This window comes from Anas acuta, chromosome 2 (genome assembly GCF_963932015.1).
Source record: "Anas acuta chromosome 2, bAnaAcu1.1, whole genome shotgun sequence".
NCBI lineage: Eukaryota > Metazoa > Chordata > Aves > Anseriformes > Anatidae > Anas > Anas acuta.
Window position 1 is genome coordinate 98,281,859 of NC_088980.1, and position 24,816 is coordinate 98,306,674.

Below are 24,816 nucleotides of genomic sequence, written 5' to 3' on the forward strand. Positions count from 1 at the left end.
GAAATTGCAGTTCTTCAAAATACTCCAAACCAAACTGGACAAGGCCTTGACCAGCTTGATTTGACTGTGCTGTGAGCATGGAGTTGTTTTGAATGACCTCTGGAGGTTCATTCCAATATGAATTACTGAATCATTGTATGCATTCATATCTGTTGTTCTACTGCCTGCAAATATAACAAATATAATATAGCATGAGTTCCTTCCTAATGACACTTCCAATTACTCTCCTGATTCAAGATAATATTACTAGCAAACTTTGTTTTACAACTTTTTATACTTTTCTTTCTTTCTTTCTTTCTTTCTTTTTTTTTTCCTGAGTTTGTGTGTGAATACATGGTACTACTGCAAGGTATTTTCCTTCCACTGCGGTATTCCACTAAGTGGAAGAACAAATGGCTAGTTTTCTGTCTCCTAACACTTAATGATTATTTATTATTAGCTTGATTTAATCCATGTGTCCTGTTTGTTTATCTTTGTTTGACCCATAGTTGTTTGTGTTCTTTACAAATTCTTCTGAAGGGGCCTCACTGTGGAACCACTCTGAAATCTGAGAGTACTGTATCAGATGGATCTTCTTTGTCCACCTGCTTCCTGATCCTTTCACTGAACTTAAAAATCTATGAGGTGTGACTCCCCTTTAACAAAAGCTATCATGGTTTTATTTTGGTGGGTCATGTTGATTAATGTGTCTACTCTGCAGTTCTGAAGAACTGTGGGTGTCAGGTTTATTTGTCTCTAGTTCCTAAATGAAAGGACTCTTTACAATGTGGTGGTGTGTTTCCAATGTTCTGGTAAAGAGGCAATTTGCTGGGGACTGAGAGTTTCAGAACTATATACTACAATTACTACTTCTTACATGTTAGGTTCCTCGGTAGCAAAGGGGTGGGCAGTATGATGTGAGAGAAAAAAGGGAATTAGTGCTTGCATTCTCCTGCCTGCCCAGGGAAGATTAAGAAAACTTCCTGTTCTCATAAGTAGAAAATTGGCTTTTTCTTTTATTTGGTTAGTTCATAGTGTTGACTCAGTGACTTGCTGGGCTAATAATGCAATACAAAAACACCTCCTGAAGTTTTAGGTAACCTTTCTGAGTATGTGTTCACTTCTGGTATTTCTCAGCTACAGACAATTAAAGCTATGAATGTTAAAGCCGCCCCTCTTTCCTAAGGTTCCCTTCTTTATTCCTCACTCCTTTCCCTAATTAAAACAGCGGAATAGAAGATTGCTGCCTTTCCTAATTTTGTGTTCAAGAGAAAACACAAACACTATGTGCCCTCAACACACAACTGAGTTTTACTCAGAAAAATAGAAAATTCATTTTTAAATGGGTAAAAATATCAGACCCAGTTTTTTTAAAGAATTCCTGTTTTATATATTTTTTTTGTTCAAACAGTGTACTGTAGTTGCTATTTAAGTATATATTATTTTGCTTGTAGTTTCATACTTTATAATGGAAACATGGCAAAGTGATTATTTCCTGGTGATTGGGAAGACCCACATTTTTAAGCATTAAGAAATTGCAATAAGCATTAAGAAATCGCAAAACATATCTGTTATATAGAGATATATATAAATGTATTTGATTAATTTATTTTTATAGGAATGCAATATTACACATCCTAGAAGTTAAACAGTTAACAAGAACTTGCAAAAATTTGACCTGCTGCAATGTGCCATTACTAAACTGTGAATAGAAGGTTGGACTTAGACCTGGAAGTCGGTCAAAGTTTGTTTTGTGGCACACGATATTTGTCTGGCTAATCTGTTTTAATATTACAAAATGGGAGAGGTGGTGGTAAACTAGAAGGCACCTACAGAAAAGCTGACAAAACAGCTGGTAATTTAAAACACGAATGGAAAGAATATATAGGACGGTTTGTGTTCTGTAGGTGTGCTAGTGAATTTACACTTTCTATCAAATCCTCACAGATGGAAATAACCTGCAATTTTTTTTTTTCAAAAGCTATGTGGTTTTTTTGTTTGTTTTGTTTTGTTTTTTTTCTTTCAAAAGAACGTTATTAAAAAATATCTTGACTATTTTGAAAATGCAAGAGCATTCACTTCCAAAAGTGTTTGCTGAGAAAGAAACTGCTGTGGCTCAGCATGTAGCTAGGATTGCCTACTGGAGCTAAATGCAAAACAATCAATTAATGGACTTGTGTATCCTCAATCATTTCCTCCTAGAGCCCTCATAAAATACTCACTGTTATGGCAGTGTTTCTGCTGGGTTTAAAGTCCCTGAACACCATTCAGATGGAGAAGAACCATGTGAGTGAAAGGGATTTGTGTGCAGATAGATAGCTCTGAGGTTGGTGTTGTTTCCTTCAGAGGAAGATTACAGAAATGCCATTTATAAAGTAGTAGTCAACTCTGTCAACAGCTCTCACCAATAAAACCTGGCTTTGCAAGTACAGAGCTTGGTTGCAGAACCATGCTTTGGGATTAATTTTACCCTGTATTCCTGATCATAGAGCCCATTTGTATTTTGTGCTGGTTTCTGGAGACCTGCATAAACTGCATTGCTACATATTGATTTTTTTTTTCATTTCCTGTTCTTTTTTTTTTTTTTTTTTAATCAACTTGTATGAATTTGAGTTAATCTAGGATGTTTTGCATTTTTAATAGTGTAAGGCGCAAATCCTTTATGCAGCATTTAGAATTTCTGACCTTTACAATTAGTGTCTGCATCACAGACACTACTGTATTATGCAGTACCTATGTGCCCCTGTTAATGTAACATATTTTACAGGTATTAAAATAAAAGATAGAAAACTCTTTGAGCTAACTTATTCCTCTGTCTTTTAAGAAACATGTGCCAAAGTGTTTAAGGCATAGGCCTAATGTTTCAAAGTGTCAGCAAGAGGCAGCCTTTGTATCAATGCACAGCATTTATTCCAGATAAAGTCATAATTTCTAATAATAAGAAACTGACAATAATTAGATATGAATTTAAAGACGGAAGGGCAGTCATCATGAGGAGAATTATTTGACCACAACTTGAGTCCTTTTCAGCAGACTGCCTTTGAGAAACCTTTTTTTTTTTTTTTGTTTCTTCCCCCCCTCAACAGTGGCTAAAAGAAGGAGCTCTGGGGAGAACAAAAGGCTAGAGAGAGCCTGTAATGATTAATTTACAGAATATTCTCCTACCCGCTAACCATTTTGGCTCTAGGACTTCTAATGCTGAAATTGGTTTCTATTCATTTATTAGATCATCTTCTTATCAGAGAAGAGTCTGCGGAGGATCTACTGTCATTGTGCCCTCTGCTGCAGATTTGTTTGTGTCTCTTAACTGCAGTGCAACCTGAGAGTAGTTGCTCAAGCAGCCCTTCCCACCACCTCTGCTTTCAGGGCTCCTGACACCAAACAGATTTCATCTGATATTTAAAGCCTCTCTGTAAGTCCTCTGTTGTCAGTACATATGAAATGAGGGGATGAAAAGAGATAACAAACGTTCTGAAAAGCATCTTTCCAGCGAATGAACAGTGAAGCAATAAATTATGTGGTAAATGCAGCACAGTATAGTACCCTGCTCGTGCTGTGTAATTCTTGATTGTAGTAGGTGATGGTGTGCATGCGCAAATAGGGCAAGGCTGAAATACTAGCTGTACCTCAGCATGCATTTTCAGGGAGAATAAACACTGTGTTGATTTACTGGACTTAATTCTGTTTCTGAAGGAAAAAGAATTACAAAAATGCTGTAATTTAGGAAGGTGAACAGGTACATGAATTTCTTCAATTGGTACCAAGGTCTACCATTTTTCCTAAGTAATAAGTGCCATTAATACATTCAGTGCTGCAGAGTTTTTTGTTCTTTGCCTCATGAGGATGCTTATAAACTTTAAAATGATGGCAGTAATCTAATGATCTGCAATATTTGCATGCTCGTGTCTAAGTGTGCAGGTTGTTTGTTGAAGTTAATGATGCTGCTCATTTTCTGCAGTTACGCGTGCACTCCTTAGGTGGTGGCCAAAATCTTTCTTCTGAGTGGGACCAGAGAGGTGGTGTGGGGTAAGAGAGACTGCTGCCATCTGGTGTATGTGCAGCAACAGATGCAGACTTGGTGTCTGTCAATTCAGTGTGGTCTCTCTTAAATGGTTCTCTGTGAGCTCAACCCATCCATGCATTTGGTGGTCAAAGACTAAACAAAACCTCATTTGCTCAGGTTCATTACAAGAAGATAAAAGGCACCAATAAACTTTCTAGGTGACCAAAAAAAAAATCCCTCAATAATTTAACTTTTCAGATTAGGCTTTGCTGATTTTATTAATTATCAACAACACATGTAAGTTTACCTGAAGTAGTTTGAATTCAAATAGTTCATAGAGAACCACTCATCATAGTGAGTTTTGGCCAATCTTTGTTTAGGTCCATTCTGAAAACTCTTCTGAAACCTTGAGAGGAGTGAATGTTTATTAGATTTTGTTTCTTTGTTTTAAAACAAACACCCTATGCTAGGCTGCATATGTGCTTACTGATTTGGGAAAGAAATGGAAATATAAGGGGTATTTCTTGAAACAGTTGCTGTTGTTTTCAGAAATCTTTTGTGAATAAAGCTTTTCTCTTTAGAACATGACTTAAATGTTCAAATAAATGTTTTACTTTGGACAGATCTGATATTTACCTGATTTTTGTTCTTACCCTGATCACAGAGATAGAAAACTCTTTGAGCTAACTTATTCCTCTGTCTTTTAAGAAACATGTGCCAAAGTGTTTAAGGCATAGGCCTAATGTTTCAAAGTGTCAGCAAGAGGCAGCCTTTGTATCAATGCACAGCATTTATTCCAGATAAAGTCATAATTTCTAATAATAAGAAACTGACAATAATTAGATATGAATTTACCCTGATCACAGAGGATCAGGGTAAGATCACAGGGACCTGCCTTTTTTTTTTTTTTTTTTTGATAATTAATCAGCTTTAAATATGAATTAAGAGGATTATGAATATGCATGTATCTGTACCTGGATATTATCTTCAATGGAGTTTAAATTGCTGACTTGTGCCTGTTATTCTTACTGCCTCCTAAAGAAAAATAATTTGGTAATCCTAGAAACAGCAAGTAATTAACGAAGCACAAACATTGGTGATGGTGGCAATTATATATTTATTCATAATGAAACATTCATGACCTCTTAAGCAAGTTTTTCAGCTGATTTTCTGACAGTTTCCAAGTTTGATGATGATTTTTTGATATTGGTATGCATACACAGGGATGCAGTTATAGTGAGTTCAGCAATGTTAGTTCACAGAAGTTGCTGAATTTTCCTGCTACCTCATACAGATGTTTGAGAACCTACAACATGAGCTCAATTTAAACTCTCCATTTATATATTCCCCCCAAGGGCTGAAAGAAAACAATAAGGAAACTTCTCAAAGGAATCAAACACGGAACAAGCACATTGAGTGTGATTGCATTACTATTTCTAGAATAGCTGGACATGGCAGAGCAACCCTTTCCACTGAGCACAATGTTGGCTGAAACACAGGTTAGGGAACTGAACAGGCAACTTGCAACCAATGAAATAAGGTAGGATACTAAGCTTCAGAGAGGACTGAGATGATTATGGTTCAATTGTGCAGAGAATTTGAGGAAACTTTAAACCAGCATTTATTACCGTGTCTGTTTGTAAAAACTTTAATGCAGTGGATAAACTGTTGACTACTCTTGCGAAATTGCATTAGAGATTGTGTTTGTCTAAGTTGCCTTTGCATTACTGCAGGGATCAACATAAAGATGTTGTGTCTTCTGTGGTATTAATTCTAAATCTGACAGTGTATGTCAGATGCAGGGGAGTCATACAGAGTGGTGCAAACCTTAACTGGTAACTCAGGCCAGTTCAAACTGTGTGTAGCTAGAGCAGCACTGTGAATATTTATTCTCTGAGCTACTCTGGTAGATTCAGCTTCTCTGAGAGACTGGGAACAAAGGTAAATGCTAGTAGTGTTGTAATTGTTTTTGGCTTTTTCATCAGCCTTGGTTTTAAACCAGCAGTGACCTGAGCTTTGTATTAGAAATGCCTCATCTAATTGCAGAAAGGCTCATTTTATACCTTATAATTTAATTAGTGTGTGATTGTAAACTCATTTAAAGTAGGAGTTTATTTCTTCACAAAATGTATGAGAAACCAGAACCCCTTCCTGGAACCACATGGAGGATTAATTTACTAAGTAGCATAATCTTGCTGATCCTCTTTGGCACAAGATCCTCTACTACCAATAGCAGTACCGTGTTTCCCATGAGACTGTGCATCATGTAACAGACTGGAAAGGTGTTCTTTTGTTTTTTTTTTTTTCTTTTTGTTTGTTTGTTTTTAAGCAACTGTAGAGTAATTATTGGTTATTTGTAGCATTGTGCAGTGACAGCTTTGTTTGGATACACGATATTTGTGGGGTGTTTCGCTTTCAAGTAGCAGGGTTTTTTGGTCAAAATGCTAACATGCCAGAATACATCCATAGTCCTGTTTGCAGGGCTTTCAGACTGTTGTGAACCTGCAACTAACTCTTGTGCAAATAGCTATTACAAAATGTGTAAATAGCACAGTGCAAATAATTGACAACTAGAACACCTAAAAAAGACAGGAAGGACATCTTCCAAATACTCTTTGTATTAGGCACTTTTCTCATAGGGGACAGCAGGGCATTTTTCATCTTTTTAATATGCATAGATCTAGTTTAGGTTTGGGGCTTTTGCTGCTTGGCTGGACTATAAAGGTCTACGATTGTCTCATCAATAGCAGTACACAATTTCATGTTGGTGAATCCTCAGCAAAAGATGGCTGAGGAAGTTTGTTTCTGAAGAGCAATTTAGTCCTGCTGTGCAGAGTTCCCTGTGATACACCAATGATAAATATGTTCATCTCCTGTTCTCTGGCAGTCCTCACAGCCAGCCAGGTTTTCCTTCCATTACAATGCTCCTGCCCCCCCGACTTTAACCTTTATGTTGTGAAACAACATGGGTGAGCATAGAGAATAGTGAAAATTTAGGAAACCATTACTCAGTGCTGCAATATTTAAACTGATTTCAACTGTCAAGTTTTTGTTTTGTTTTTTTTTTCTCCTCCCTGTCTAATTCTGATTGTTGTCTTCTTGTCACTGAAGAGTGATTGTCACAGTTCCTTTTAAGCTGTTACATTTCTAAAATGCTTCTCAGGCTTTTTTGTAACATTGATCATTTTCTAGGAGCATCTGAACACTTTCTAGGTCACAATAGCTGGTGATTTGGACAAAATACATTTGTGTCTGTATATGAAGTAGTCTATTCTTTTCAGTGGACATTAAATAATCTTATGTGCCTGGTTTGTATTGTGCATTTTTTTTACTTCATGTACGTCCATGAAGTCCAATAGGACTCTTTTTCCTGTGAGCAAATATCCCATGAGAGTTCCTTTATATTTAGACACAGTACTTGTTTTTCCGCTACCTCACAAATTGTTTTCCTTTTATGCTTGCATAGAATGGATATCAAGTATTATCAGCACAAAATGGTATAAGCAACAGTGGTCAAACACAATAGTAAACATAAATGTGGTCCCAATTTTCTTTCTACCAACATGTCATGCTCATAAGCAAATGTAATACATCTATAATACCTTCTAAATAGAAGGAATAATGTTTTTCTTGTGATGTATGCATAAATGGAACGTGTCTTCAGGTTTCTGATGATGCAACAAATTTGTGTTTATAGTTTGTCATCTATAATTAAGGGTTCCAAGTAGAGGTGGGTGTTTATTACTCTTACAATTATTCTTAAATTTGCCAAAAATTAATTTAAATTATTAATCTCCAGACTCCAAATTACTCTTAAAAGACTCCAAGTTACTCTTAAAATTACTGCACAGCACTGGAGAGATCAGTTACAGCCTCTCGTTGGAGAATTAAAAGCTGACAATTTTTTTTTCTTACAGAAGGTAGGATAAAACTGTTGCAGGCATGTGGACCATGAGATAGAAAAGCTTAGTACTACTTCTGTTGTTTTAAGTAAGGGAAGGGTGTAAACAAGCTGTCAAAAAACAGACTGTAAGCACTGAGCCTGCTCTCCCTCTGTATACAGTATGAAGGGTGATTTATATATTTTTTTTATTTTTATTTTATGTTTGGGCCTACTGGTTTAGGCTTTTAAGTGCTAAAATCATGTAAGTTCAGAATCACAGAACAGTTGTGGTAGGAAAGGACCTCTGGAAGTCATCTTGTCCAACCCCCTGCACAAGGAGGGCCACCTACAGCAGGTTCTTCAAGACTGTGTCTAGATGGCTTTTGAAGATCTGCAGGGAAGAGACAGATACCTCCACAACCTCTCTGGGCAACCTGTTCATCAACTCAGTCACCCTTCCTGTAAAACACTGTTTCCTGATGTTCAGAGGAAGCCTCCTGTATTCCAGTTTGTGCTTATTGCTTCATGTGCAGTCCCTGGGCAACACTGAAAAGATTTTGGCCTCATTCCTCTTTGTAACCTCCCTTCAGGTATTTTTCTTAAGGTCCCCCCTTCCAGAGCCTCCCTTCCACCAGGCTGAACAGTCCCAGCTGTTTCTCAGCCTTTCCTCATAGCAGGGATGCTCCAGTCTCTTCATCATCTTCATGGTCCTTTGTCAGACTCTCTCCAGTAGCTCCATGTCTCATGAACTGGGGATCCCAGCGTTGGACGTGGCACTCCTGGTGTGGCCTCACCAGTGCTGAGTATGGGGCAAGGATCATCTCCCTCCACCTGCCGGTGGGTGACACACTTCAAAGACCTTTGTATTCCGCTGCTGTACTACAGAAGGCCCCAGTTAGTGTTCTCATAGTCTCTCATCTTAAGCTACATAAAGCATGAGTCTTTGTATCACAAATAATTCTGATGAATTGAGCTCTCTGAGGACTTTTGAGTTCTGGTTCCATATCAAAGCTGTACAAACTCAGTTCTACCGTGGTGTTTGTGGTCAGGAAGGCTCAAGAAATTCAGGCACGCAAGTCTCTATGATTGCACTTAGTGAGCCCAAGCCATGCTCTCCAGCTTCCCAGGGAGAATCACAGAGAGAATATCAGAGAGATTTTGTGGCAAGATTTATTGAGCAAATAACTTAAAGGGAAAACAAACTGCTTTGGAGTAAGGCCACGGATTAGTTTTGTTTGCATTCAGAGCTTCAAAATGCTGACAGATTTTCCTCCATGCTCTGTGAGTTCTGCCCAACTAATGATGCTGATAGTTTGCATGGTCCTTGGGAAAGTTGAGGGAGCAAGAATAACCAAAGTGCCTACAAATGAGCTGAGAAAAGTCAGGGATTGGAGGACATCATGTTTCTTATGATAGAAATTGAATTCAGAGTTGCCTTTAAAGTCTCACTAGAGCACTCTTCTGCACAGAACTGCTTATTCAAGTTCAATATGAAATATTTTTGCAGGAACCTTGTTCTAAAAAAGCGTTAGATGAAAATACTCATTATATTAACATTGATATGTAACAATCCTTGTCTAAAATATGTATATGAGATTGTGAATGTGAAATTCAATATATGAAATACGACTTGGGAGAGAACCAGGTGTCAGCATTTTGCAGTGATAAAAATTGTGTTTATATATAATTTACAGGCTCTTGGGGGCTGTTAGGACTCACACAGCAGCACTGACTGTCACCACTGGGAGTGAAGAATTTCCACTTAATAAGAATTTTATTTTTTTCCTGGATACTCTTGAATAATTTTATGTACTAGTTACTCTCAGTGGCTGTGACAAGAGCAACTGTTTTATGCCTGTGTCCTATTTGTTTCTCTGCACATGGTGCCATTCTGAATCTTCTGCAACCTGTTTGGGCTTCCCTTTTTTACCAGTTATTATTAGACTGAAAGGCTGGAAAAGAGTAGTGCCTTTGCTATGGCGGGTGCAGAATACAAACTAGCTAGGGGCTGCTTCTTGAAGAGGCAGCTATATGAAGGGACAGGACAGTCCTAGTTTGTGTTTTAGCCTTCCTGCAAGCAGAATTATGGTTAGGGATTGCCATGTTGGATCAAAATGGGCCTTTTCTTTACAGAGTCTTTTTCTATCTGGGGACAACACTGGTCATTTCATTTTTGGAGGAAGAATCTACATTAAGGAGCTGTGTAAATCTTTAAGCAGTCACAGGCTGGCTGGACTCTGCTGAAGATGACATGGGCTAGCTCAGTGGCTGCCTTTGCAGAGCTGGGCCCTACTCCAGCAGCTGCCTTGGCCCATGGGCATGCAGAAGAGCCCTGGAGGTTGGCCTGGGCTGAGGCAAGGGATGCGGCGTCCAGCCTGCAGAGAAGCCATCTGTATAGCAGCAGAGAAGGTGGAAAATAGATTGACATGTCTTTGCAGAGAACATGCAGAGACAAAAGCTTCACCCTGCCATCCAGACAAGAGGAGGAGTAGGCAGAGTCTGCACCTGTTCAGTCACCTAATGGAGTGCTAGAATAGGGAAGACCAGAAGCTCATGATTTCTGTCAGCATGAAGATGGCTTGTTCTCCAGCCACAGATAGGCAGCTGCCTTGGTGGCACACAAGGGAGGTAAAAGTAATGTCTGGAGAGGCAACATTGCTGAATCAACATGAACCATGCAGCAGCAGCAGCAGAGAAGGACAAGTGACTCCCTGCTGTATGGGACAGAGACAGACTGTCAGTGTGAGCTGCTCTCCAGGGAGGCTTGCTGGTAGCTGGGGACTTAGGTCTGGGATGTTACAGACAGACTGGCAGGCTTGTCTAGTCCAGCTACCTGTTGCTCATTCACATTGCATCAATTATACTGTCAGGAGAGACCTGGAACACACGAAGTGTGGTTATGCAGCTTTAAGGTGAGTGAGACTCAAGGTTGTGAGAGCCCAGAGCTTGAAGAGGAAGGGATGGATCCTGTACATCAACAACTGGCTCTTGCTGGTGCTGTTGTAGCTAGAAAGCTGCCTTGTACACCAACAGGACCCTCTGAAGATCAAGAATCTCCAGGGAGGGTTTTTTCCTGACTAAGTGGGGTGAGAGCCCTTAGGCTGGACAACCTGATGAGGAGAGCTTAAATAAGGAGCAACACAGGAAGTATGGATAAGTCAGATGAGGATGCAGATTGATAATGCAGGTTGAAGAATGATATAAAAAAAAAAGGGCAAAAGACACCTGCATGAAGCATATGCATGCATATGCAAATGTATACAGCCTGGAAATGAACAGGAAGAACATGAACTCTGCTTGTGGTCACAGAGGTGCGTTAACAGCAGATCTCAGGGAGTGGCTATCCCCCTTTAATCATCACTCGTTAGACCACATCTAAACTACTGCATGTGCTTTTGCATAACCCCTATCCTCCTCCCCTCCCCCCCCCCCCCCCCCCCCCTCCCAGTATAAGAAAGACATTGATAATCTGGATTGAATTCAGCAGAGGATGGCTGGTGGCTGGAGCACTTGCCCCATGGGGAGAGGAGAAAGGATCACGTCATCTAGGGGAAAGGATGGTCTTTTCACAGCTATGCATGATGGGAGGAGAAAGGCAACTTGCAAAAGATGAATTAAGAGGTTCAGTCTGCGTATAAAGAACAAATTTTTCCCTGTGAAGATCGCCTGCCAGTGGGATAGTCTGCCCTCATTGTAGCACATCTTACATTGTGCTTATCAAGTCTTCGGTGTCATCTCTGGGACTTCGAGGGGTAATGGCTCAAATAGTTTATGTTTGTTGTTACTTACTCATATGAAGAATTGTCAGTGATTGTAACACTGGTCTTTCTGAGGGTACGTTGTTTCAATTCACAAATCCATTGCATGTACTGTCCTCAGTTAATGACTTAGAAGCATTCCTGTGTTATATATTAGAAGGAAGACTATAGGTGTTCAGATAGCAGAAGTCCGTGGAAGCTAGTTCAGCACAGAGCTCTTTGCAATTACAATCTGGCTGATAAAGCTGATCTTTCTCATGTGTTAACCATAACTGTAGAATATAGGAACTATCTCAAATAGCTGAATCTGTGTTTGCAGAGATTTTGTCTTTCAAAATAAAAGGTTTGATTTTTTTAGTGAGTGGCACGTATTCCTGTTCTGGAAGCAGTGCCTTGATTACTTACTTCATAAACTTAGCATGTTGTAAATTATTTAAACAATTACATTTCAATATTAGAGATGTGACAGTTCTAACTAAAACAAAGCATCAATACACAATACACACGAGTGTTTTTTGTGTGCATGTGTGTGTGTTGTTTTTCAAACCAGTGCCTAAAGCTCTCATTTAAAAGCTTAATAGCATTTCAGTACAAATTGTATAACCTCCATAGAGCATTCAAAATAAGAGATTAAAGGCCTCACATTATAGACTGTTCCAGCTGTATCCAGTCTTTCCACAGTATCTTTGGCTTTTCTCAAGAATAAATTAAAATTCATACCCTCCTTTCAGAAGAATGGAGACTGCAGAGACAGCTTCTACCTAACGTTGCAAATGATAAAATTTGCTGTTGGTCTGCACATATTGATGAAGCTATCTGGGATGTTTTGGGTTACATCAGCCAGTGAGCCAGAGGTTGTAATAAAGGTTCATCTGCTTCCGTGAAAGTAAGCTAGTACAACAGAACTCTGATTCAATTCATCTCCAGAAGAGGGTACCTCATTTCACTAGTGCTCTTATAACGTGTTCTAATATATCTGTCTACAGTATAGCATCAGGTGTTGCAGACCTGTGCCTTGAAGTGAACACTAGTTTGAATCAGTCACGGTGTGTGCTTTGTTTGTTACTTTTCTTTGATCACATAATTCTTGTACAGATTTATTTGCAAATTACCTGCTTGAAAATAGAGTGAAGTGTGTGATATTCTGGAAAAATCTGAAGCAGACTTATGGAATATTTCAGCCATCTTTTTATATAGGTTGCACTTGACATGTTTTTCATGATTTGTCAGAAGAATTAATTCTGTCTTTTTCTGCTTTTCTTGTTTGTTGTTAAATTGTGTTTTATGCATGGTAACTGCTGCTGTACTCTTTCTAGAATTATGTATAGATGAGTATTATTCTTAAAGGGAGTCATACAGTTGTTCATTTATTTATTTTACAAATCTGTTTGGGGTTTAGAGAGTGTTTATATTTTTATTTTCAATATGAAGGCTGCCTATCTATGCAAAATTAAATGAGTAGGGTATCAATTTATATATATATTGTACAGAGACATTTTTTCCCCCTGTGCATGGTTCAAATAACTTTGGTCGTATCCTGTTCCTAGCTTTAACTTCTAGCACGGTTTTAGTGTTGTGACTGGAAACTGCTAATGGTGAATTAAACAGCCCAGAGGCAGTGGTCATTGTCAAGCACAAACAAGTACTGACTGCTGTGGGACACATAATAGTTATTTTTCATTTGTTGTGTGGGTTCTATGCAGTGATGATTACCAAGGATGATAGAGATCGTTGTGTTGGAATTAAAAGCTGACTGTAGGTAGACAAGTACTTGGAGTTGCAGCTGTTCTTTTAGCTTCATATTTGTGGATCTCTATTTTAGCCCTGGTATGGAAACAGTCATGCTTTCATTGATTGTGTTGGATTACAGACTGTATGTGTTTTGTTAACAGGGAGAAACAATTCACCAGATCACAGCTTGGTCATCAAAGTGTATAAAAGCTTTGAAGCTTCTTTGACGTGTCTTTCTAGAGTATCTCAGTTTGCTCAGGTGTTAGCTTCAAAATACCTCATTAGATACTGTGGAAAACCCTAACAGCTGCATGGTCTTAAGACAAGTGGGTCACTAGACCTGAGAGCCTGAGTAGGAGAGCAGGGCTCCTGCAAGAGCTATCTGGAAGAACCCAGGGAAGTAGAAGAACATTTACTTAGGTCAGACAAGAACCTATGCGGAAGGTTTTTGTAGGTTCATTTCCATAGTCATTCATGTGAAGCCAGGTGGAGAGCTGTGCTTCTTGATAACCTACATGCCTTACAGATATGGGTAAGGAAAACCTGCTGTCCTGGGAATCCTTGCAGAAGGTTAGGTATGGTGGTCTAATCTCTAGGCTTGCAAATGGCTAGTGTTTTGAAGGAAAAGTTTAGGGAAAACAGCACTTAGGGACCAGATAATGATATTCAGCTCTTTACTGTGCTGTACACAGGTGTTCCTAGGTGTATACCCTGACGCATAAGAAATACCACACACAATAAGGTCACTGATTTACTAGTGAGATGGTCTCCCCATTAAGCTAGAACACATAACAAGGTAAATAAAAACTGGATTCTGGAGGAAGCTAAAGGACCGAAGTGCCAGTGAACACAGTGGGCCAAAGGCTGAACAGCTGCTTCAGGCATTTTCAGTACCTTGTACAGAATACTTTGGAGATGAAAGAGTTTTGTCAGATCTTCAGCAATTCTCGCTTCAACATTTCAGGCTTTTATCTGGTTAAGGTAATAAAAAGACTTTGGAGGGGGAACAAAAAGAGCTGATTATATAAGCAGAATGTTAGAAGACTGAATAGAAAGTAAATCTAAGCTGTGTATCATCAAAGTGTTTTAGAAACGTCATCCCCAAATTAGAAACTCTATGAGCATGGTTTGACACCCAGTGTTTAGATGTGTATTCCATTCATATTTAAATGTGCAATCACCTTAGTCTTTTATGTATAAAAGCTTATTTATTTATTTATTTATTTGTTTATTTATTTATTTATTCCTAGCTAAAGCTTGATACAAATGTAGCTCAAATATTAGGCTTATGGATATATGTATACCTTGACTTCATTAGGTGTGCTGAAGGGTTAAGCAGGTGCTTGAGTAGTTCCTGCAATTGTGGCCAAATGTAAATGAACTTTTAGTCTATGTTCAACTATTACTATTATTATTATTTTATTTTTTTTTTTAATTTTTTTTTAACCTCCATATCTGGGCAGAGGAAGTTAGCTTCTAAGAAGGTAATGGTTTGTCTGAATAAGAAAGAGAGGAAAAATAAATCTTTCCTCCTGAAGCATACAAAGATCTCTAGAAAAGCAGCTTTGAATGTTAAAATGAAGTATTTCTTATGTGGAAACAGACTGATAGCTTTGGAGTAGCTCATCTAACACTTTGTTTTCCACATTTGCAAGTGGAATTCTGAGTCTGAGCATTGTGTGGACTTCCATCTGCTCCTAAAATCTGCCTTGACAAGGTAAACCTATTATCATATTTCAAATCAATCTAGAATATTTATGGATGAGTAAGAACAATTGAGTTAGTTGCATCGATTTGAGAATGATTCATCTAGCTATTGATTTTAATATGTTATTGGCAAGTAAAGGACCTGTCATCAGGAAATCATATAGCTGTTGGTCAGCTGTGTTTGTCAATACTGAGTGAGTCAGTTCTTCCTTTCTAATGGAAACTAAATCCCTAGCTAGCAGAGGCTGAATGATTATTTCCATTGCTATCTCTAGGTTTCAATTAACTCTGATAGAACGCTTCCCGTTGGTCTGATTCATGCCATGCAGCTGTATAGCAGGAAGCCCTGTAACCAGTGTCAGGAGTGTCACTTAGTTGGCAAGCTGTGAAACTTCTTTCTGAATGAAAAGGTCAGCTTTCATTTCTGACCAGCTGTGTACTGTGAGACTGCTCCATCCACATGGCCCTCATCCAGCGAAGCGTGATGCTTGTGGATGTGGAAGGAGACTGAAGGCATGCATCAAGGCTGCCAGCAGGCTGCCTTGTTCTGGGCAGATGCTTGAAGGATACTCCCTCTGGACCTGGGCTAGAGGGTGCTCCAGCTTTTTTCCTGACCTATATGTTGGGTTTTCTTTTCATGAAAATGAAAGGGTCTGAGGTCTGAATTCAGCTACCTGTTGGGGCAGGAATATTGCCAGTGTAAGCAGCCATGTCCAGGAACTAGGAAGCACTCCACAAGTCTTCTGTGTGCTCAAAAGTTATCCATGCGCATGGGTTTTGCTGTACTGCAGTATGACCTTAAAGATCTGTCCTTACTAACACTCACACAAGTAAGTAATTTTGCTACCACACATAGTTTCAGTGAGGCTAACCATGTTTATTATGGCCACTGTCTTGATTCTCCTTTTCCTTTCTTTAATCTTTATTGATTAAAAATATTTGATTATTGCTATTAGAGGAGAGAAAGGAAAAACAAAGAAGTTAAAATATTCAAGCTGTCTGTGTGAAATAGCTGTTGGGCAAATCTCTATTGCCTTTTTTGCTCTCAGTGTGTTGCCATGTGCTGAGAAACCGGCGTAGCTTGTGCTGTCTGGGATTGCCCATGAGAGAAGTGCTATGGGAGCAGGGGACAAATGCAGATTGGCTTTGAACCCAGTTGTGTTCTCACTGCAGCGTTTGTGCTGATGTGGCCAGAACCTAGTTGCCTTAAAGCAATTTGGCAGCAGAATAATTCCCTTAAATTTATTCGTAATTGGTGTTACTGCAAATGGGGCAAGAACTGGGGTCAGAGAGCACCTCCTTTTATGATTGACCAGCTGGTGAGTATCATGTGTGTGTAACGGGAAAAATGCTTTCAGTTTACACTGAGAGAGATTCTTAGAAACATCAACTGCAGGAACTAAAACTGTATGTTGCATATTTAATCATATAGGTTAGGCTGAAACCTTGATGCAGCCATGTGAGTCTAATTGAGATGAGTGTAATGATGTTTGACTGAGAATGAGCATAGGTGGGGCTGCCTGTTTGTGTGCTCCCAAGGGCTCTTCCACTGCTCATACTGTGTTGATAAATCAGGGTTTGGAAAAAATACAGTGCATTACTATAGGCCTCTTGCTCTTCTTTTGAATATGTGAAGGCTGCTGCATTACAGAAGTGCTAGAGACTAAAAATAAAAATCCTCTATTACAGGTATGATACTAAACCTATCCTTCAAGTCTGAATGATTCTGTGATCAATTATGATTTTAACAATTGCCTTTGCTTGTTTCAAATTGCTACAGAACTGTCATACAATAAGGACAGTTAAAAAGATTATTAGTCCAATTGCCTATTTTGAAGGAAGCTGTCTTTTAGGAAATGATAGTGTTTGGTAGAAAAGGCAGTTTTTGTTCCATAAAAGCTTTGTAAAATGCAGGAGTCTTTTTTGAAGGACAAGGTTGTATTGTTATTCCCAGTTTTAGAAACTTGAGATAGATGTTTGGTAGAAATGAAACACTGAGACTTTTTGTTATGATAAGCAAAATTTTTAAAGTGCAAGGTCTTCAAATTTGGAGAATATATGCAAGTACAGAATAGCTGAAAGTTTCAAGTTCAGTTCAAGCGATAAGTTTCAACTAAAGTGCAGTTGAATTAGTAATGGTGGGTATGCAATTGCAATTCAAAGCAGGTTTTGATTGTTTCATGTAAATATTTAATCCTAACTTTGCTGTCCTCCAACCATGATGACAATGTGAGGAGCTGAGCAGAAATTACTGTACTTAACATAAAACTGATCATTAATGTAGGATGGGTGAAGTGCAAATTGCCATTTCAGCAGTTTCTCCCTGGACTTGCTTATACTCCTCCATTTCTACTACTATTACTTAGTTAAATATGTTTCTCTTTGCAATGCTGGATTTTCTGCTGGCTTGAAACAGCTCACTGGTAAGGGATACAGAACTCACAAAGAGATTTATTTTATTTTATTTTATTTTTTTCCCCCTCTGGCAGAGGGGTAAAAAGAACAATTTTCTACTTCTGAAAATAAAACATAGTTATTATTGCAGAGAATACCTATATATCTAGGGCAATTGGATTTGACCTTATTGATTTATGGAGCTAGTAAGAATGAAATTCTCCATGGAGAGCGTTTCAGAAATTGCATGTATGTTGGTGGATAAGCACATAGAGGTTACTTGCCTCTAGGGGAACCCTGTCTGCCTGTGTATATGTTGGGCAGTAGTGCAGCTCATTTTAAGTGGATCTGAAAAGCAAAACAGTGGGTGCAGAGGACCCAGTACCTATCCTGTTTGTGTAGGGAGATTGTGTGAGAATCTGATTCTGTGAATTCAGCATCCACAGGCAGTTGTTGCACGTCTGGTTTGACTTCACCTGAAAGGTATCCAGCTCATGTGCTCTAAGATCACTTTGGGAATCAAACCAAAGCGCAGGATGTTGGGGTGACTGTGCAGCCCTTTTAAAATGTGAATTTCTTGGCTGGGCTCAGTGGTGGCATTGCCTCAGTGTAGTGCAGTGTTTTGTGGGGTATCTCTGAGAGAGAGATGGAGAGTATGCCAATAATTCCACAAAGTCTTCATCTTTTCAGTGCTTTTCATGTGATTCTGCATGAGCTTATCCTTCTCATCCTCCTTATTTTCATACTTTTATCTGAGCATCTTTTAAAAACTGAGTTAGTGCCTATGGAATACTCAAGTGTTTCCAGAGTTAATTCAGGCTTTTTTATGGTAATTAGGATAGGATTAAAGACCTTAAGTTTGAGTGGTCTGGAAAGATTTGTTTTCACAAGAAACTCATAACAGTTTTAAGTTCGTGTTTTCACATTGCAGCATTTTTGGGTGAGTCATTGTTTCTAACTGAAGCCAAGTGCTGACTTCAGTGTGGAAAAAATACAAGTTACATTAGCAGTTACTTGGTGGGAGGAATGAATGACAAACTGAAATCTTCACAGAAAAAATGAAAATTCTGTTTAATGGATGCTTGGTTGTTTGGGTTATAATTTCTGGAAAAAAAAATGGTGGGGATGAGAGGTTACCCAGAAGGATAAGTTTCTACTATTTGTGTGTTTTTTTTGTAAGTCCCTAAACCCTTCTGCAGAAGGAAGAAAGATTGCATGTTACTGCACTGGATGTCCTAGGGCTGGTCTGACAGGTGGTTAGAAGTCATTTAATCAGCAAGTTGCTTTTGAAGCACAAGAATCTGGCTGATTAATAGCTAGAACCATCTTCAGTGACATGTAGCTTCAGTGAGGTGTAACAGGGAGAAACATTTCATAACTGGGTGATGTTTCAGATTTGTGTTTCTTGGTTTTATGACTGCTATCCCATCCAGCAGGCAATTATTTAAATTCATGTTCTGTTCTTTAAGACCTGCTTGCAGACAAATCTTTGTGCAAGTGTTTGCTTTTAATCTGTCTACCTGAAGCTGCCTGGAGGAAGTTGGCAGATGCTAATAGACAGACTTTTCTTTCTGCATGCTACCTAGAGTAGGAGGAGAGCTAGCTTAGATGTGGTGTTTCCAAATAAAACAGTTCATAGAATTCAAGAGCACTCAGAGCAGAGAAGAATGATGAAAAACTTAAAGGAAACATAGGGGGCAATGGTAACTGTGGAACTGGAAATTAATCTGCTCCTATTACTTATTTTAACTCTTCTTAATAAACTTAATCTTCTCAATAAACTGCTGTCAGTACTAGACATCACAGATTATCTTCTGTAATGATGTTGCAGAAGGCTGAAGATGGTCTCACTCTACAAAAGGAAGGCACAAATTAACTGGAAGTCTTGACTATTAAAAGGAAAAAGCATACAAGTTAAAAAATAAAAAAAAAAATCTTCATAGTGTGTTTGTTATATAAAGCGTTTTAGTGACAGCAGAGAATTAGAACATCTTCAAATTGATCTTTCAATAATGGCATGGAAACATCTCCAGTTTATGCTTTGCTGCTTTGCTTTGCCATTTTTTATGGAATAAGAGAAACCAATTTATCAGATTATTTTGATTGTAGATGTAGTTCAGTTAGCTTATCTTTTTTAGAAGATAGCGAAGGACGTTTTTGGCTAGGATGTGGTTGAATAGAGTAGCCAAGAAAAGTTGCATGCCTGACTAATTTTTTTCAGTCAGGTAATAGGGAGTTGTTTCTTTTGTACCTGTCAGGAAAGATGTGGAAAAACAACTAGAGTATGAAGTCTGATTATTGGCACTTGAATGAATGGTACTGCTGAATGAATTAGCTTCTTAGCTAAGATGACGCACAGTGTTTAGAAGTGTCTGCTGCCCCAAGTGTGAACTAAAGTCATGCAGCTTACACCCCTTATATTTTAAATGAATTAATTTTAGAGTGGATAACTCAATTTCATTTAAAGTGGGTAACTTTAGAAGAAAAAACAAGAAGATTTTAAGGAGCAAGTTTGTTTCCTGATATATTTTTGTGTCAGACTTCTGGTCCATTTTATATTTACTCTGATATTTCTACATTCCTCACTGATTACATTTTTAAAAGTTTATGTAAATAGGAGAGGATGATTGAAGTAGGAATGAGAAAAGTTGTAAAGCACCTAAAAAATGAATAATTACTATCGTACTAGAAGTTCTAAATACAAAACATACAGAAATGATATTTCATTTCTATCTGTGTTTCTATAAAAGAGACACAATAGTCTTTCCAAACAGTATCTCCACATCTGACAGATGAAAATGTGTCCAATTAGCTTATATATATATATATGAGCTGTTTTTTTTTTTTTCCCCCTTTTTACAAGATGCTGTCATCACATTGTGTGACAGAATTGGATGCCTGGCAGATACAGAGGCAACCATGCAGTTAGTCAGGTTCATTTTTCCTGTCCTCAATTATGCCTTCAGCAGTGTTTGACAGTTGACAATGTCTACATGTTATTTAGAATAGCTTTGAGAACAAGAAATTATAAAAGTTACAACTAGAACTGAGAAAATAGTTTCTTCAGTCCTGCACTTTAGGGATGATGGTACAGTAGTTGATGTATGGTCGTCACCAACCCACATAATGTATAAAAGCTCTCTGTGCAATTCTACTTGTCTCTAATTAGGAGTCACCAGCAGGGTAACCTGTCTTTGAAGTTTGTTTGTTGTCCAGACCACTTCACTTGTGCAGTGAAACCAAGTTCTGTAGTGCCAAAAATAGTAATATTTCTGCATAATTTTGGAGACAATCTTGCCCTGAAAGCCAGCACTTTCAGAAATTTACAAGAATTTTCAAGAATGGTTTGTTTGTTTGTTTCTTAATTATCTACAGGATATTTTCGGAAAGGTATTCTTGATTTTCCTGTCCCCTCCCCCCCTCTTTTTTTTGGGGGGGGGGGATTTTTTTTTTCTTTGGGGGCAAGGAGGAGGAATCAATTGTATGGGTCTATTTAGAATGACATTTAGGGAGAGGAGAGAAAAAGTTGCTCTAGCAAACAGCAGAAAACTTCTATCTCTTTGCTTTATCTCCTGGGCTATACTGGTTGACTAGACAATCCCATGCATAATGCTGGTGTTTGGGCAGGGATTTCTCAGAGGTGGGAGAGATAAAGGTACGACAGAAAAGATCAAATAGAATATGAAGCCATTGTGTGTATCATTTTGTTAACTGTAAGCTGAACAAGAAGTTTGGGCAGTCTTTTGACACCAATCATTCTTTAAGGATTGTTGGCCTGTTGTCACTTATGAGATAAAGCACTGCATTATTCTTCTCAATTTGCAACACGAAGGGGTGAAGTTAAAATCATAATTCATGATTTTAAAGATTTCACAATAATTTTTAGATTGCTTAATGTTAGGGGGCTAAGGTTTTTGGTGTTCAGTTCTGCATCTTTCTTGCGTATGTAGAGGATAAAAGTGAAGCAACTGCAGAACTCCCCTGAACATTTTCTTCTGAGGTTTTGTAGTTTATTGATATTAAGACACTAGCAAGTCTATCTGGGGCAATCATATAATAAATATAAATAATAAAGTATAAAGCATTTTGTAGATGGCAGCACTGGAAATAGGCTTTGCAAATGGTTGTTTGGAATTTGCTGGATAACCATTGCATGGCATTATGCTTTAGAGATGGTAGTTACTTTCCATTTTCTCTACCAGTGGGATTGTCCTTTCTTGGGGTGAGTTGAAGGCATCCATATTCTTTGACTAGATCTGACCTGTCTGCAATATTGAGTTCAGCCTACTGATTAAATTGGTCTGAGTGTGCAGTTCATGGTCTTCAATACAGCTAAGCCAGAAGATGTCAGTACTATGCTGTTTCACCACCATCGCTTGGTTCAGTTAACAGTTATGAAAACCAGAGGTAAGAATTACCAGTGGTATAGTTCTGTCTGCTACATGTGACTACAGAAGGTGTAAATGAACATCAAACCACTATTTAACCAAAATACCTAATCAAGTAAGGTAACTTATAATTATTATTACTTTTTTTTTTTCTTGGCATCCTTGTCTAATTGAGGTACAAAGTCAGAATAATCGCTGCAATTACTTGATGATTCTGAGTGTGAGGATATGTGGGTACACTTGGTAATCCTGTCTCGTCATCTTTGTTTTTGTCCTTAAAACATAACTTAATCCCTGTTAAAGGGAAAGTTTTGAAGTAGAAAAGACAAAATCATATCTGAAGCATTGCATGGTAAAGAAGTGACACACAGAATATTATGCATCTAAATAGGTTTCTTCTAATATAAAAATGCATATGGGTAGAAAACTTTATATTAGCCACAAGTATTGAATCAAACCAGTGAATCTGTTGAAGTTGTGCTTGGCCCTTTCTCATCAGCACTTCTGTGAACTTCCTCTTCCAGATTTCAGCGTGTGGTTGAGGTGTCATTTGAAAATGGCTCCTCTATGAGGAAAGATGCTCATATACCCTTGTACTTGATGATATTTAGCCTGTTAATAATTAGGTTTATGTACACTTAACATATGTTGCTACCAAAAAATGACAAATAAGGGTTTAGATGTTCATTTTTTTGCAGCTGATTCCCGTGAAAGTAGGATGAGTTCTGCTTATGGCTGTAGTAGGTGACATTGCATGACATCTGGCTGAGGATACGTTTCACTTTCTTTTTTTCTTTCTTTTTTTTTCTAAACTGATGAGGTAGGAAAGAGCAAGTGGAAAATGTGTGAACAATAAGCAAGGTTCTGTAATAAAATGAAGAGTATCCTTGAAAGCAACTATAATGTATGTGAGAAATGTGTAAGAATTAACACTTTCCTTCCTTTTAAGGTAAAAATATTGGGAAGAGCAGCTGATTACTTTATAGAAAGTAATTTAAAAAAAAAAAAAAAAAGACACTGAAGACTTGTGCCCTGCGATAAACATAAAGGCTTCTTAGGAAAGCTGGGCATGCTCTATAATTGTAGAATTTTTTGAGCAATTGTAGAATACCTCACTTGTTTAAGAGAATAAACATTCATGAACTGTAGAGAAACTTGAAGGTGCAGCATTTTGTGCATGTGTGTTTTGAAACAGGGATTGAAAGTCAGTAGAAGAACATCTTTGTTCTCTGCCCTGTTACTGAGTAATGAACTGTTTGCTGAATAGCAGTGGTGAGAGCAGATGGCCACCAGCAGCTCATTCTCCATGAAAATGATGACAGTTTCACAGAAATAAGTATTGGTTTGATTTTTCCTTCTGCACTGGGGAATCATATGTTGTGTATTGTTTATTATTTCTTTGGCTAATGGAAGCTGGTAATGGAAGTACCAAAACATAAATTCCTGAGTTTGTCAGGAGCTTGACAAGATATTCTGTTGGATGAGCCTTCCCAAGATTAAAGACCTCTGAGTGTGGATGGCAGTGCTGTGTTCAGTGCTCTGGCAGTAGATTTTTTTTTTGTTATTCTCTTATCTGTGGAGAAACATTGCAGACTTAAATGATGAACTCTCTTAATCCTGACTGGACAAGGAACGTCAGTCTTACTAAGATTGTCTGGCTCTTGAGGATTGGTCAGATTGGTTTGTAATATTACTGGTTCTATAGCTGTATGTGGAAAAGGGATAAGGCATTCAAATTGGCTTTTTTGATTCTTAAGTAAGAACAAGACAATCCTTTCCTTCACCACTGCTCCAAGTACTGAACCAGAAATAATCCTGGGCCTCTTTTTCTCTGCAGCTGGACTTTCTCTGACTTGAAATCTAGCGCTTTCTAGAGTTTAGAAGTTTACCTTTGTTCTGTAATGCTTCATGACAGGATCTGCCTTAAGCCGAGGGTCTTGCCTCTGTCTGGTTTGTTCCTCTGGAAGCTCAGCAGTAGGTTGCAGCAGATAGTAGTTATGTTTCTTCTACAAAAGCTCAGTCTCATATCATACCTGTTGTATTTGGACAGATTTATGTTGTTCTGTCAAAAATAATCAGAAAAATGCAGTTGGCAATACCATTATTGTTGTTTCTGTCTCACAGGAAACGCTTACTTTCTATCAGCTGTAGAGGAAGTTGAACCTGTCCTCATCTCCTTTAGGTGAGTCAATAATAAATCATTGCACAGAAGTGAGGAACAGCTTTTTCTTCCTCACTGGGACCTTTTTCATGTTGCTGTGAATGCGGGCAAAGAGCAAGATAAACGTCACCTGATTTTTGGTGAGCCATTGGATCTATAAGAAGGGCCAGGGTATAAGGTGTGGGAGGGTGAGAATCAGGACAGTAACATCTTGGGAGCAGGGACTGGAAGTCTGGCTTCCCATTTAAAGGTCACTTGATCATAAGGCTACAGAACTGGTCTCCTGCTTGTTACTTTCTGGATAGTGGCATTTCTTCCACAGAGGGCTGGTAAGTGTTTGTCTCCCATTATAGTGCTGTCAGACTATTTCTTTAATAAGTTGAAGGAGTGGAAGCAATCTGTGAAGCTACCCCAAAGATTCTTGGGGAGAAGAGGGATTTCTGTGGCTGCTAGGTATGCATTAGCTTTCTAATGAGACAAGTACCTTGAAATGTGTAGGTTTTCACAAGAGGTTAATTGACATACTGTGCAGAAGAGGATGACATTGTCAGAAATACATATCAAATGGTAAAGATATTTTCTTCATGAAAGTGTAGAGGAAGTGTGAACCAATAGTATGTTAAATAGGATAAACATTATTTGCATGCAAAAGCAAACTCAAGGTTTTTTTTACTGCTCCGCTGAATCAGTGGATTAATGTTTAATTCTGATGAATAAACCCATTAATATATGCATATTTCTTACTGTCCTAGATAAATGAGCTTTTCAGACAATTTTGTTATTCCCTCAGGGGATGGTTTCTACATGCCTGA

The 24,816-nt window shown here is 38.3% G+C and overlaps 1 long non-coding RNA gene across 10 annotated transcripts in view; it reads left to right on the plus strand.

The window, feature by feature from the left end:
* Positions 1-496: 496 nt before the first annotated feature.
* The window catches only part of LOC137850877 (uncharacterized), a 116,164-nt gene continuing 91,844 nt past the window's right edge, over positions 497-24,816 (plus strand). For 5 of the 10 annotated variants that reach the window (XR_011092865.1, XR_011092867.1, XR_011092856.1 and 2 more), the window contains exons 1-2: positions 497-624; positions 23,968-24,025. This is a non-coding gene — a long non-coding RNA (uncharacterized lncRNA). Of the gene's footprint in view, positions 625-13,662; positions 13,887-15,723; positions 15,892-16,367; positions 16,751-23,967; positions 24,026-24,816 lie in introns of those variants that run through there. The other 5 variants (XR_011092857.1, XR_011092858.1, XR_011092859.1 and 2 more) reach the window with 5 other exon arrangements.